Below are 14,448 nucleotides of genomic sequence, written 5' to 3' on the forward strand. Positions count from 1 at the left end.
AGACAGAGGACAGCCACGGTCAGATAGCAGGAGACAGAGGACAGCCACGGTCAGATAGCAGGAGACAGAGGACAGCCACGGTCAGATAGGAGAACATTCAGGATCTGGATCAGTCTTATGCGACAATGGAAACTGAACTAAAGAGAACATTTGAAACTTTAGCAGTCTGCGTGATCTGCCTGCAGGGAGGGGCGGGCTGCGACTAAAGTAACGAGTACAGTAACGAGTTACTTTATGTAGAGAGTAACGAAGTAGTGTAATATATAATTTTTTTTTAGTAACGACCCCATCTCTGGCTATGACATAACCACCTTTTTGAGGACTCAATGTGTTTCTCCTTAAGTCCGGAGCCCCCCCCCCCCCCCCCTGCTGTGAGAGGAGAGGGAAGAAACTGCCTCCTCTCTTATCGGAGAGTAAGGCATAAATCATTATAGGTCTTACACTCAACTTAACAAACCACTTGTGTTTTGTTTATGCTGTAAATATAGAAAAACCTAAAATATGATGCATTCTCATTGTGGGTTATAATCAATGTAAGTAATAATAATAATTCCTTACATTTATTATAGCGCTTTTTCAATGACTCAAAGCGCTTTACATATACACACATTACACATATATCATACATGCAGGTCAGAAACTGTGGACAATACCCACAGGAGCAAGTTCAGGTGAAGTGTCTTGCCCAAGGACACACCGGCTTTACAGACATTGATTCTATTTGATTCTAACTAACTTTTGTTTTCAGTATCCACTTGATACAATGAACATCTCAACAATGTCTAATGCTCTTCTGTCTCTTCCAGTCTGAAGCGTCAGAGAAGAACTCACCAAGGTCACCAAAGGTAATTATGAGCATGAATAACTCTTGGAAGAGAAGTCTGTCCGTCTGTCTTGCTCTCGTTCTGTCTCTCGGTTCCACTTTCACTTTGGCGCGCTACCCGTCTCACTCTTTTCCGGCCTCCAGCTTTTCCTGCTGGAGCCCAATATGGTCTAGCTGTGGCCGCGGCCAGTACACGGCGGTACACGATGGTACACGACACGCCCACCTGACACGACACTACGGTGGCTGAGAGGCACCACCGTTAAAAGCGAATTGACGAGATTTACATCATACAGCCCATGTAGTATAAACATTGATTTTAATTTCTTACAGTAGGAGAGGTTTTGGGGTTTAGGAGGGAGGAAGGAAGATTAGGATTAGGTAAAAAGGTAGGGAGTGGTTAGGGTTAGGATGGGGGGAAGGGAACTGCTACTCGGGAACGTTCATACTGGGTAGTTTATTTAGTTTAAAAAAAATTATCCAACGAGTTAGAGACCACAAAGGAAGTGTAGTACCGCCGTTTGGCCACAAGACTCCGGCACACTCCTGGGGGCTTGGTTCAACCTCCACTGTCCGCGGCCGCAGCTAGACCCTTCTCCTGGAGCCCGCCGCTTAGAGGTGGCGGGCGCGGACCGGTCCTAGAGCCCGTAGTGTTAAAGGTGGTTAATTTTACCTGTAAAATCCATAGATTTAGGAGGTTCCCTAGTGGCCGTTAGCTGTACACAAAATGGGGGAAAAGTCGCGGCTTATAGTCCGAAAAGTACGGTACCTTTAAATCACAAACGAGTCAAATTATTAAAAATATTTTACAAAACATAAATCAGAGCTTTCTTAGCGGTACAATTGATGTAGCAATATTATCTAGAAATGTCACATGAATATAATTATACACATAACGGCCACTTTTCTGCACGAGTGTATACTTGAAGTACACTTTGTTCATAATACTTTCACTTGAGTAAGAGTTTGAACGCACGACTTGTATTTTGACAATAGTGTAGTGGTGCTTTTACTCGTAATTAGTTTTCAACGTTTTAATTCAGGCTCTGAGATGTCTCTGTCTCTGTCTCGCAGCGGTCAGATCGTGAATCCAGACTCGAGCTGCTGCCGAATATAAACATGGGTAACGATGCTGTTGGAGAGGAAACGAAGGCTTAAGGACTCTTCTCGAAGCGTCACCTATTGCCATCACGCTGCAGCTGTTGGATGTAACCCAGTACCCGGAGGAGGCCAGGAGAGGGACTCTTGACGGACGGACTTGACGAATCCCAGCGTGGAAATCGACCAATTGCAACACGATCGTTCTGCTCAGTTACCGGGACCGTTTCCTCGGAGTTCAGTCAAAGGAGAAAGAAGAGCGAAAGGACTGAACAGAGACAAGTTGTCTGGATCAACTTTTAAAGCACATGTTTTTTTTCATGGGGAAGTTTCCAAAGAGTTGAGAGAGCTGGTGAAAGACCCAATTGGTGTCAAGTTTCGTATGAATTACGTAGTTTTCAACCCGGAAGTAAGCTTAGCAAGGGATCCCTCAAACAACGAACGAAGGGTTAGATCTAAAGTTCAACGCTAAGCTATTTACATTCTGTCGGTCAGACCCTTTCCCCACTTGCAGCTCAGGTCCAGATTCTCTGAGGTGATATGAGGACACTTTGAATAACTCTGTCGAGTCTTGTGGTAAGGCTGTGCGATTATGGCAAAAATCATAATCACGATTATTTTGGTCAATAATTGATATCACGATTATTCAATACGATTATTCATTGACTTTGAAAACATCCATTTATTGAACTTTAAAACAAATTAAAATAATAATTTGAACAGTATCTGTTTAACTGTTGATCACCCTGAATGTAGAATTCAACTGAAAAACGAATAAATAAAATAAATGATATATTTAAATAAATAATATCAAAATAATAAATACCAATAAACAAGATCAACAAATATTTTTGGAGCGCACTTCAACAAGCTACTAAACATATATAAATATGATAAATAAAAGCACATATGTTGCAGTGCACTGTCACAACCTAGCAAAGCTAAATAATCGTTTTTTTCGATTATGTTGTTTTCGTAATTGTGGCAGGCCAAAATCGTAATTGCGATTAAAATACGATTAATTGCACAGCCCTATCTTGTGGTGAAGATGCTCTGCTATGAGGAGCTACGAGAACAACCAGAACTCAAAATAATGTGAGCATTTTGAGAAATAAAAAATGTCAGAATTTCTCAAAATTCTCAAAAATTGCAGGATTTTGAGAAATTCTCAAAAATTGCAGGATTTTGAGAAATGTTTTCGATTTTTAGAACAATTCTGGATTTTGATAAGAAGTCATAATTTTTTTTGATTTCCAGTAAAAGTCCACATTTTGAGAAAAAAGTCTGAATTTCTGTAAAAAAAACTTGAAAGCTGAGACATTTCTGACAAAAGTAAGAATTTTTGAGTTTGAGAGAAAAGTCGGGATTTTGAGATTTTGAGAGAAAAGTCGGAATTTTGAGATAAAAGTCGGAATTTTTTTATTTGAGATAAAAGTCGGAATTTTGAGATAAGTCGGAATTTTTTGATTTGAGAGAAAAGTCGGAATTTTGAGGAACTTTTTAATTTTTTTTAATAAAGTCAACATTTTGAGAAAAAAGCAGCAATGTGAACAAAATGAGTTTTTATTAGAGATCTATCTCAGCTATCTGGCTAGTATTGCCAAATTGATAGCTTCTTCTTCTTCCGCAGCTCCTCACAGATCCAGACATCGCTGCAAATTCTCAAATATACATTTTTCGGATAAAGTAATGATAATAGTATTGGTAATCAAAAATAGTTAGTTTATCGCCTGAACAACTGAAATAGCTTAATACAAGTTCATTGAAAACCTTATTTCAGCTTACTAACAAAATACACATTCAAACCCATTGATTTCCACACCAGGGGACAGGACGCATGCCGACACTATCCAGTCGTGCCGGCCGAGCAGAAAGGGAATAGAAAGGTCTCCAATTACTAAATAACTAAATGTATTTTCTTCAGCTAACGTTAGCCTGTTAGCTAGCTCACTTAGGGTATACTTGTTCCATGAAACCACCAGTAATTTCAAGCTATATTGTTTCTACTGATTCAAAGTTAGCCTTGGGAAAGGAAGACTGTGGAGGATTTATCATTTTGGCAGCAGTGCTTCATCATGTCGTGAATCATGAGCGGAAGAGCTCTGCCTGGTCTCTGTTGTCAATATTTAACTCTCGTGGTTTTGCAACGTATGTATTTTGTCAAAACGTGAAGAAATGTGTTTTGTTTTTCATTGGGTATTGTAGGAGCCATGCTCGCTGTTGATTGGTTGTTTCCTGCTGTCGCTACAGGTATGTTTCGGTCAGTCGAAGAATGACGCTGCAGTAAAGCTCTGCAGTGTGCTGCTTCAGAAACCACTCTGTGCTGTCGCATCTGTTTTCAACCCACAACATTTTAAAACTGTAACTTTAAGATGTCCATGAAAGTTCACAAATAAACTCATTCTAATCCTATGTTTCTTGTGTTGGTGTTCAAAGATTGATCAGACAACTTTCTTCAATAAGGAATGTGTTTTGTTTCTGTAACGAAGATGCAACACCTACCAAATGTCGTGGTTCGGCTCCGAGAGGCTCGACTAACTTTTGGTACCAATTGTTCTCGATAGTACTGAAATTAAAATAGTCTCCTGAGTAGATTGCGTCGTCGTACAGTGTGAGCGCTTGCTACATTCCTTTAAATGGCAACGGCTACTGGAAATTCACCGAAAGGGACAGTCGATGAAAGAGTTGCCGGTAGCGTTGATGATAGCTTCGACAGACCGTGCCAACACAGAGGTAAACATGCAAACCTCAGAATTAGCGCCGCACGCTTTGGGGGAATAATCTAATTGAGATTTTTCTGACAGATATTGCGATTCGATTTGCGATATTTGTTTTTAAGCGACCCGACGGAAGTTTATTGTAAAATGCGGCCATATCTCCGGCTAGGAAGGTCGCATCAACGTGCTCCCGTCTCCAGCGCCCCGCAGCCCGAGCTACGAGCGAAAGAACTAAAGTTACATGAAACTTCCGTTGCTTTAAAGTCGAGCTTCAGTTTCAGTTTCACCCTGTGATAGAAACACGTGATGGAGCATCGCTAACCTGACTCAGAAAGCATCTGAAGCTCCACTGGAAGCCATCTGGAAAGGGCAGGCACTTTCAAGGATACTTGGCAGGTGATTGGATCAATCTGTCTATCACCTTCTATCACGGGCCGCTTCTGATTGGTTAACAATGGCTGGTACGTGTGGAGCACAGCGCTCTGATTGGTTAACAATGGCTGGTACGTGTGGAGCACAGCGCTCTGATTGGTTAACAATGGCTGGTACGTGTGGAGCACAGCGCTCTGATTGGTGAACAATGGCTGGTACGTGTGGAGCACAGCGCTCTGATTGCTTAACAATGGCTGGTACGTGTGGAGCACAGCCCTTTGATTGGTTAACAATGGCTGGTACGTGTGGAGCACAGCGCTCTGATTGGTGAACAATGGCTGGTACGTGTGGAGCACAGCGCTCTGATTGGTGAACAATGGCTGGTACGTGTGGAGCACAGCGCTCTGATTGGTGAACAATGGCTGGTACGTGTGGAGCACAGCGCTCTGATTGGTTAACAATGGCTGGTACGTGTGGAGCACAGCGCTCTGATTGGTTAGCGACGGCTGGTACATGTGGAGCACAGCGCTCTGATTGGTTAGCGACGGCTGGTACATGTGGAGCACAGCGCTCTGATTGGTTAGCAATGGCTGGTACGTGTGGAGCACAGCGCTCTGATTGGTGAACAATGGCTGGTACGTGTGGAGCACAGCGCTCTGATTGGTGAACAATGGCTGGTACGTGTGGAGCACAGCGCTCTGATTGCTTAACAATGGCTGGTACGTGTGGAGCACAGCCCTTCGATTGGTTAACAATGGCTGGTACGTGTGGAGCACAGCGCTCTGATTGGTGAACAATGGCTGGTACGTGTGGAGCACAGCGCTCTGATTGGTGAACAATGGCTGGTACGTGTGGAGCACAGCGCTCTGATTGGTGAACAATGGCTGGTACGTGTGGAGCACAGCGCTCTGATTGGTGAACAATGGCTGGTACGTGTGGAGCACAGCGCTCTGATTGCTTAACAATGGCTGGTACGTGTGGAGCACAGCCCTTTGATTGGTTAACAATGGCTGGTACGTGTGGAGCACAGCGCTCTGATTGGTGAACAATGGCTGGTACGTGTGGAGCACAGCGCTCTGATTGGTGAACAATGGCTGGTACGTGTGGAGCACAGCGCTCTGATTGGTGAACAATGGCTGGTACGTGTGGAGCACAGCGCTCTGATTGGTGAACAATGGCTGGTACGTGTGGAGCACAGCGCTCTGATTGGTGAACAATGGCTGGTACGTGTGGAGCACAGCGCTCTGATTGGTGAACAATGGCTGGTACGTGTGGAGCACAGCACTCTGATTGGTGAACAATGGCTGGTACGTGTGGAGCACAGCGCTCTGATTGGTGAACAATGGCTGGTACGTGTGGAGCACAGCGCTCTGATTGGTTAACAATGGCTGGTACGTGTGGAGCACAGCCCTTTGATTGGTTAACAATGGCTGGTACGTGTGGAGCACAGCGCTCTGATTGGTGAACAATGGCTGGTACGTGTGGAGCACAGCGCTCTGATTGGTGAACAATGGCTGGTACGTGTGGAGCACAGCGCTCTGATTGGTGAACAATGGCTGGTACGTGTGGAGCACAGCGCTCTGATTGGTGAACAATGGCTGGTACGTGTGGAGCACAGCGCTCTTATTGGTGAACAATGGCTGGTACGTGTGGAGCACAGCGCTCTGATTGGTGAACAATGGCTGGTACGTGTGGAGCACAGCGCTCTGATTGGTGAACAATGGCTGGTACGTGTGGAGCACAGCGCTCTGATTGGTGAACAATGGCTGGTACGTGTGGAGCACAGCGCTCTGATTGGTGAACAATGGCTGGTACGTGTGGAGCACAGCGCTCTGATTGGTGTGGATGACTGACACACGAGAAAAAAACAACATTTCATTGTTTTGATAATTGCATCATTTAAAATCGATTAGTCGTTCAGTCCTGATCAGCATTTTACGAACAGTTCGTCTCCTCTGAATTATCTTTTTGTAACCACTTTGAAGCAGGTGAAACAAAGTGTAAACACAACACTAAGATAATTGCTATAGCTAAGGGAGCCGTATTAGCGTTAATGTTCCTGATCAAACTCTATGTATGCCCGTCTTCTTGAGTCCTGTTCTACTGAGACCAACATGTGGCTCTTCAGCGGCTTGATGTTTACCAAATAGTCACTCGTTTGAATCAGACGTTTTTGCATCTGGACACTATGAGCATGAGAGCCACGAGACTCAATCAAAACAAAACAACTAGAGAGTCTAACCATTCATAACATCCTGAAGCGTGGCAGAGATAAGACAAGCGGTACAATCATGTTTAACTGAGGCTGCGTTTAGGAAGGTGGGGTTTCCACGGCGACGCAGCTCAACGATCAGCCCGTGAAACTCTGGGAGCTGTTGTGTTCCAGAAGCGACACGCCCTGATAGCGTTGTTCTCAGCTCAATGTGTGGGACAATTCGACCTGACATTGCTCAACAGCCCTTTTCTAAATAGCAGCATTGAGACATCGAGGACAAACAACAGGACATGGAAGGACAGCAAAGCATCGTGGTCCGTAAAAAAGTACCACTGATGCATGAAGATCCGGGCTGGGAGCCAGATGTATTCAGTTATCTCTGTTTTCCATTCATTACTCACTGGTTGCAGTTTCTTTGTCTTGGGACTTTGCCAGAACTCTTCAGAGAACTCTTGTTGATTGCTAAATACGCCTCGCTCCTTACCGTAGCATTATGGTCACAGGATGTGCACAACTTGGGTGATATTGAGACCTAAAACCGAATCTGGTCATATGTGTGTGTGTGTGTGTATGTGACACACACACACCAAGATCCTGTCAACCAAATACAGTTGCACTTCAGGCAAAACATCTTTCAACAGGGCCTTATTAGTAAGGGGTGAAGTTGCAAAGGGGCGGAACAGGTTTCCATGGGAAGTTAAGCTGGGGATTTGGAAATATTCGATGCAGAATAAAAATAAAAAACATGAAATTTGATGATTTAAAACTTTTTTTTAGAAGTAGAACAAGTTTTAATTATTTTCTTGAACAATTATTTGTTTCATTGAAGAACGGGATGTTGAGTTAAATATTACTCATCCCCCGACATATGGGGGATGAGTAATATTTAACTCAACATTGTAAATAACCAACCAAAAACGATCTCCGGTTCATCTTGTTTTTGGGTGAGAATAGTTTGGGCAGCGTGAGAGCGTGAGATTGAGAGTGAAAGCATGTGTCACACGCCAGATGCGTGAGAGTTGGCAATCCTGGCTAATCTGAAGCTAAGCTAAAGGCAGCTAATGTTGGGCTATAAAGGAACTACAGCACGGTCACATGACTTCACGTCACCACCGCTAAGCTAAAGGAGGCTAATGTTGGGCTATAAAGGAACTACAGCACGGTCACATGACTTCACGTCACCACCGCTAAGCTAAAGGAGGCTAATGTTGGGCTATAAAGGAACTACAGCACGGTCACATGACTTCACGTCACCACCGCTAAGCTAAAGGAGGCTAATGTTGGGCTATAAAGGAACTACAGCACGGTCACATGACTTCACGTCACCACCGCTAAGCTAAAGGAGGCTAATGTTGGGCTATAAAGGAACTACAGCACGGTCACATTACATTACGTTGCATTTAGCTGACGCTTTTATCCAAAGCGACTTACAATAAGTACATTCGACCAGGAAGACACAACCTTGAGGAAAACAGAATCATAAAGTACATCAGGTTTCATAGAGCCAATCAGTTCAAGTGCTACTCAACTGGCTTTAGAGGAGCCAGTCCTTTGTTAGTATATAAGTGCTTTGTTAGCAGTTCTATGTTAGTCATTCTATCCTCGAGGTGGAGTCGAAAGAGATGAGTTTCAGTCCGGAAGGTGTGTGAGCTTTCTGCTGTCCTGATGTCAATGGGAGCTCGTTCCACCATCTTGGAGCCAGGATAGCAAACCCACGTGTTCCTTCTGATGGGAACTTGGGTCCCCCTCGCAGCGAGGGTGCAGCGAGTCGTCTGGCTGATGCAGAGCGGAGTGCACGTGCTGGGGTGTACGGTTTAACCATGTCCTGGATGTAGGAAGGGCCAGATCCATTCGCAGCATGGTACGCAAGCACCAGGGTCTTGAAGTGGATTCTAGCAGTTACCGGAAGCCAGTGGAGGGAGCGGAGGAGCGGAGTGGTGTGGAACATTCAGGAAGGTTGAAGACCAGACGAGCCGCTGCATTCTGGATGAGCTGCAGAGGTCGGATGGCACATGCAGGCAGACCAGCCAGGAGGGAGTTGCAGTAGTCTAGGCGTGAGGTGACGAGAGCCTGGACCAGAACCTGCGTGGCTCTCTGGGTCAGCTGGGGACGCGTCCTCCTGATGCTGTAGAGCGTGTATCTGCAGCAGCGGGTTGGAGCAGCGATGTTTGCAGTGAAGGACAGGTTGTTATCTAGGATCACACCCAGAGTCCTCGCAGTCTGAGTCGGGGAAACATCAGAGGGGCCGATGTTGATGGTTAGGTCGAGAGTGGGACAATCTTTTCCCGGAAGGAAAAGCACTTCAGTTTTGTCAAGGTTGAGCTTGAGGTGATGAGCGGACATCCACTGAGAGATGTCAGCTAGACAAGCAGAGATGCGTGCGACGACCTGGGTCTCTGAGCGGGGAAAGGACAGAATTAGTTGGGTGTCGTCAGCGTAGCAGTGGTATGAAAAACCATGCGGGCTAATGACAGATCCGAGCGAGTTTGTGTACAAGGAGAAGAGGAGGGGACCAAGAACAGAGCCCTGAGGGACCCCTGTAGTTAATTGACAAGGGTCGGACTCGGACCCTCTCCAAGTAACCCTGTAGGTGCGGTCTTTGAGGTGTGAGGTGAGGAGGGAAAGTGCAGAGCCTGAAACTCCAAGTTCTTGCGTTCTTAACATGACTTCACCTCACCACCGCTAAGCTAAAGGTGGCTAATGTTGGGCTATAAAGGAACTACAGCGCGGTCACATGACTTCACTTCACCACCGCTAAGCTAAAGGTGGCTAATGTTGGGCTATAAAGGAACTACAGCGCGGTCACATGACTTCACTTCACCACCGCTAAGCTAAAGGTGGCTAACGTTGGGCTATAAAGGAACTACAGCACGGTCACATGACTTCACGTCTCCACCGCTAAGCTAAAGGTGGCTAACGTTGGGCTATAAAGGAACTACAGCACGGTCACATGACTTCACGTCTCCACCGCTAAGCTAAAGGTGGCTAATGTTGGGCTATAAAGGAACTACAGCACGGTCACATGACTTCACTTCACCACCGCTAAGCTAAAGGTGGCTAACGTTGGGCTATAAAGGAACTACAGCACGGTCACATGACTTCACGTCTCCACCGCTAAGCTAAAGGTGGCTAACGTTGGGCTATAAAGGAACTACAGCACGGTCACATGACTTCACTTCACCACCGCTAAGCTAAAGGTGGCTAACGTTGGGCTATAAAGGAACTACAGCACGGTCACATGACTTCACGTCTCCACCGCTAAGCTAAAGGTGGCTAACGTTGGGCTATAAAGGAACTACAGCACGGTCACATGACTTCACGTCTCCACCGCTAAGCTAAAGGTGGCTAATGTTGGGCTATAAAGGAACTACAGCACGGTCACATGACTTCACGTCACCACCGCTAAGCTAAAGGTGGCTAACGTTGGGCTATAAAGGAACTACAGCACGGTCACATGACTTCACTTCACCACCGCTAAGCTAAAGGTGGCTAACGTTGGGCTATAAAGGAACTACAGCACGGTCACATGACTTCACGTCTCCACCGCTAAGCTAAAGGTGGCTAATGTTGGGCTATAAAGGAACTACAGCGCGGTCACATGACAATACAAAGACAGAGAAACACCTGTTAGTGTGTGTCTGTCACCTTTCCCCTACTTTTTAACTTTAGGTGCAGTTTGGTATAAGAAATCTGATATGTTGCTATTGTTCGAACACCTTTTAAAAAGCAATTAGAGTATCATAAATCATCTCTGCACCTCACCGGTGGGTAAACAAGAGTTTTTATTTCCTCATTCCGTCAAGAGTCCGAACTCCACTTTCTTCTGTCAACAATCTCTGACCACTGGCTAATGACAGATTAATTAATGTAACCACACTACATGATACTCTTTAAAGTATACAACAGCAGGAGAGGACTCTTTAAAGTAGAGACACTACATACTGATATACACCTGAACATCAGCAGGAGAGGACTCTTTAAAGTAGAGACGCTACATACTGATATACACCTGAACATCATCAGGAGAGGACTCTTTAAAGTAGAGACACTACACACTGATATACACCTGAACATCAGCAGGAGAGAACTCTTTAAAGTAGAGACACTACATACTGATATACACCTGAACATCAGCAGGAGAGGACTCTTTAAAGTAGAGACACTACATACTGATATGAACATCAGCAGGAGAGGACTCTTTAAAGTAGAGACACTACATACTGATATACACCTGAACACCAGCAGGAGAGGACTCTTTAAAGTAGAGACACTACATACTGATATACACCTGAACATCAGCAGGAGAGGACTGTTTAAAGTAGAGACACTACATACTGATATACACCTGAACATCAGCAGGAGAGGACTCTTTAAAGTAGAGACACTACATACTGATATACACCTGAACATCAGCAGGAGAGGACTCTTTAAAGTAGAGACACTACATACTGATATACACCTGAACATCAGCAGGGGAGGACTCTTTAAAGTAGAGACACTACACACTGATATACACCTGAACATCAGCAGGAGAGGACTCTTTAAAGTAGAGACACTACACACTGATATACACCTGAACATCAGCAGGAGAGGACTCTTTAAAGTAGAGACACTACATACTGATATACACCTGAACATCAGCAGGAGATAACTCTTTAAAGTAGAGACACTACATACTGATATACACCTGAACATCAGCAGGAGAGGACTCTTTAAAGTAGAGACACTACATACTGATATACACATGAACATCAGCAGGAGAGGACTCTTTAAAGTAGAGACACTACATACTGATATACATCTGAACATCAGCAGGAGAGGACTCTTTAAAGTAGAGACACTACATACTGATATACACCTGAGCATCAGCAGGAGAGGACTCTTTAAAGTAGAGACACTACACACTGATATACACCTGAACATCAGCAGGAGAGGACTCTTTAAAGTAGAGACACTACATACTGATATACACCTGAACATCAGCAGGAGAGGACTCTTTAAAGTAGAGACACTACATACTGATATGAACATCAGCAGGAGAGGACTCTTTAAAGTAGAGACACTACATACTGATATGAACATCAGCAGCAGAGGACTCTTTAAAGTAGAGACACTACATATTGATATACACCTGAACACCAGCAGGAGAGGACTCTTTAAAGTAGAGACACTACATACTGATATACACCTGAACACCAGCAGGAGAGGACTCTTTAAAGTAGAGACACTACATACTGATATACACTGAACATCAGCAGGAGAGGACTCTTTAAAGTAGAGACACTACATACTGATATACACCTGAACATCAGCAGGAGGGGACTCTTTAAAGTAGAGACACTACATACTGATATACACCTGAACATCAGCAGGAGAGGACTCTTTAAAGTAGAGACACTACATACTGATATACACCTCAACATCAGCAGGAGAGGACTCTTTAAAGTAGAGACACTACATACTGATATACACCTTAACATCAGCAGGAGAGGACTCTTTAAAGTAGAGACACTACATACTGATATACACCTGAACATCAGCAGGAGAGGACTCTTTAAAGTAGAGACACTACATACTGATATACACCTGAACATCAGCAGGAGAGGACTGTTTAAAGTAGAGACACTACATACTGATATACACCTGAACATCAGCAGGAGAGGACTCTTTAAAGTAGAGACACTACATACTGATATACACCTGAACATCAGCAGGAGAGGACTCTTTAAAGTAGAGACACTACATACTGATATACACCTGAACATCAGCAGGGGAGGACTCTTTAAAGTAGAGACACTACACACTGATATACACCTGAACATCAGCAGGAGAGGACTCTTTAAAGTAGAGACACTACACACTGATATACACCTGAACATCAGCAGGAGAGGACTCTTTAAAGTAGAGACACTACATACTGATATACACCTGAACATCAGCAGGAGAGGACTCTTTAAAGTAGAGACACTACATACTGATATACACCTGAATATCAGCAGGAGAGGACTCTTTAAAGTAGAGACACTACATACTGATATACACCTGAACATCAGCAGGAGAGGACTCTTTAAAGTAGAGACACCACATACTGATATACACCTGAACATCAGCAGGAGAGGACTCTTTAAAGTAGAGACACTACATACTGATATACACCTAAACATCAGCAGGAGAGGACTCTTTAAAGTAGAGACACTACATACTGATATACACCTGAACATCAGCAGGAGAGGACTCTTTAAAGTAGAGACACTACATACTGATATACACCTGAACATCAGCAGGAGAGGACTCTTTAAAGTAGAGACACCACATACTGATATACACCTGAACATCAGCAGGAGAGGACTCTTTAAAGTAGAGACACTACACACTGATATACACCTGAACATCAGCAGGAGAGGACTCTTTAAAGTAGAGACACTACACACTGATATACACCTGAACATCAGCAGGAGAGGACTCTTTAAAGTAGAGACACTACATACTGATATACACCTGGACATCAGCAGGAGAGGACTCTTTAAAGTAGAGACACTACATACTGATATACACCTGAACATCAGCAGGAGAGGACTCTTTAAAGTAGAGACACTACATACTGATATACACCTGGACATCAGCAGGAGAGGACTCTTTAAAGTAGAGACACTACATACTGATATACACCTGAACATCAGCAGGAGAGGACTCTTTAAAGTAGAGACACTACATACTGATATACACCTGAACATCAGCAGGAGAGGACTCTTTAAAGTAGAGACACTACATACTGATATACACCTGGACATCAGCAGGAGAGGACTCTTTAAAGTAGAGACACTACACACTGATATACACCTGAACATCAGCAGGAGAGGACTCTTTAAAGTAGAGACACTACATACTGATATACACCTGGACATCAGCAGGAGAGGACTCTTTAAAGTAGAGACACTACATACTGATATACACCTGAACATCAGCAGGAGAGGACTCTTTAAAGTAGAGACACTACATACTGATATACACCTGAACATCAGCAGGAGAGGACTCTTTAAAGTAGAGACACTACATACTGATATACACCTGAACATCAGCAGGAGAGGACTCTTTAAAGTAGAGACACTACACACTGATATACACCTGGACATCAGCAGGAGAGGACTCTTTAAAGTAGAGACACTACATACTGATATACACCTGAACATCAGCAGGAGAGGACTCTTTAAAGTAGAGACACT

Source organism: Pseudochaenichthys georgianus, unplaced genomic scaffold, assembly GCF_902827115.2.
Source record: "Pseudochaenichthys georgianus unplaced genomic scaffold, fPseGeo1.2 scaffold_1068_arrow_ctg1, whole genome shotgun sequence".
Lineage (NCBI taxonomy): Eukaryota > Metazoa > Chordata > Actinopteri > Perciformes > Channichthyidae > Pseudochaenichthys > Pseudochaenichthys georgianus.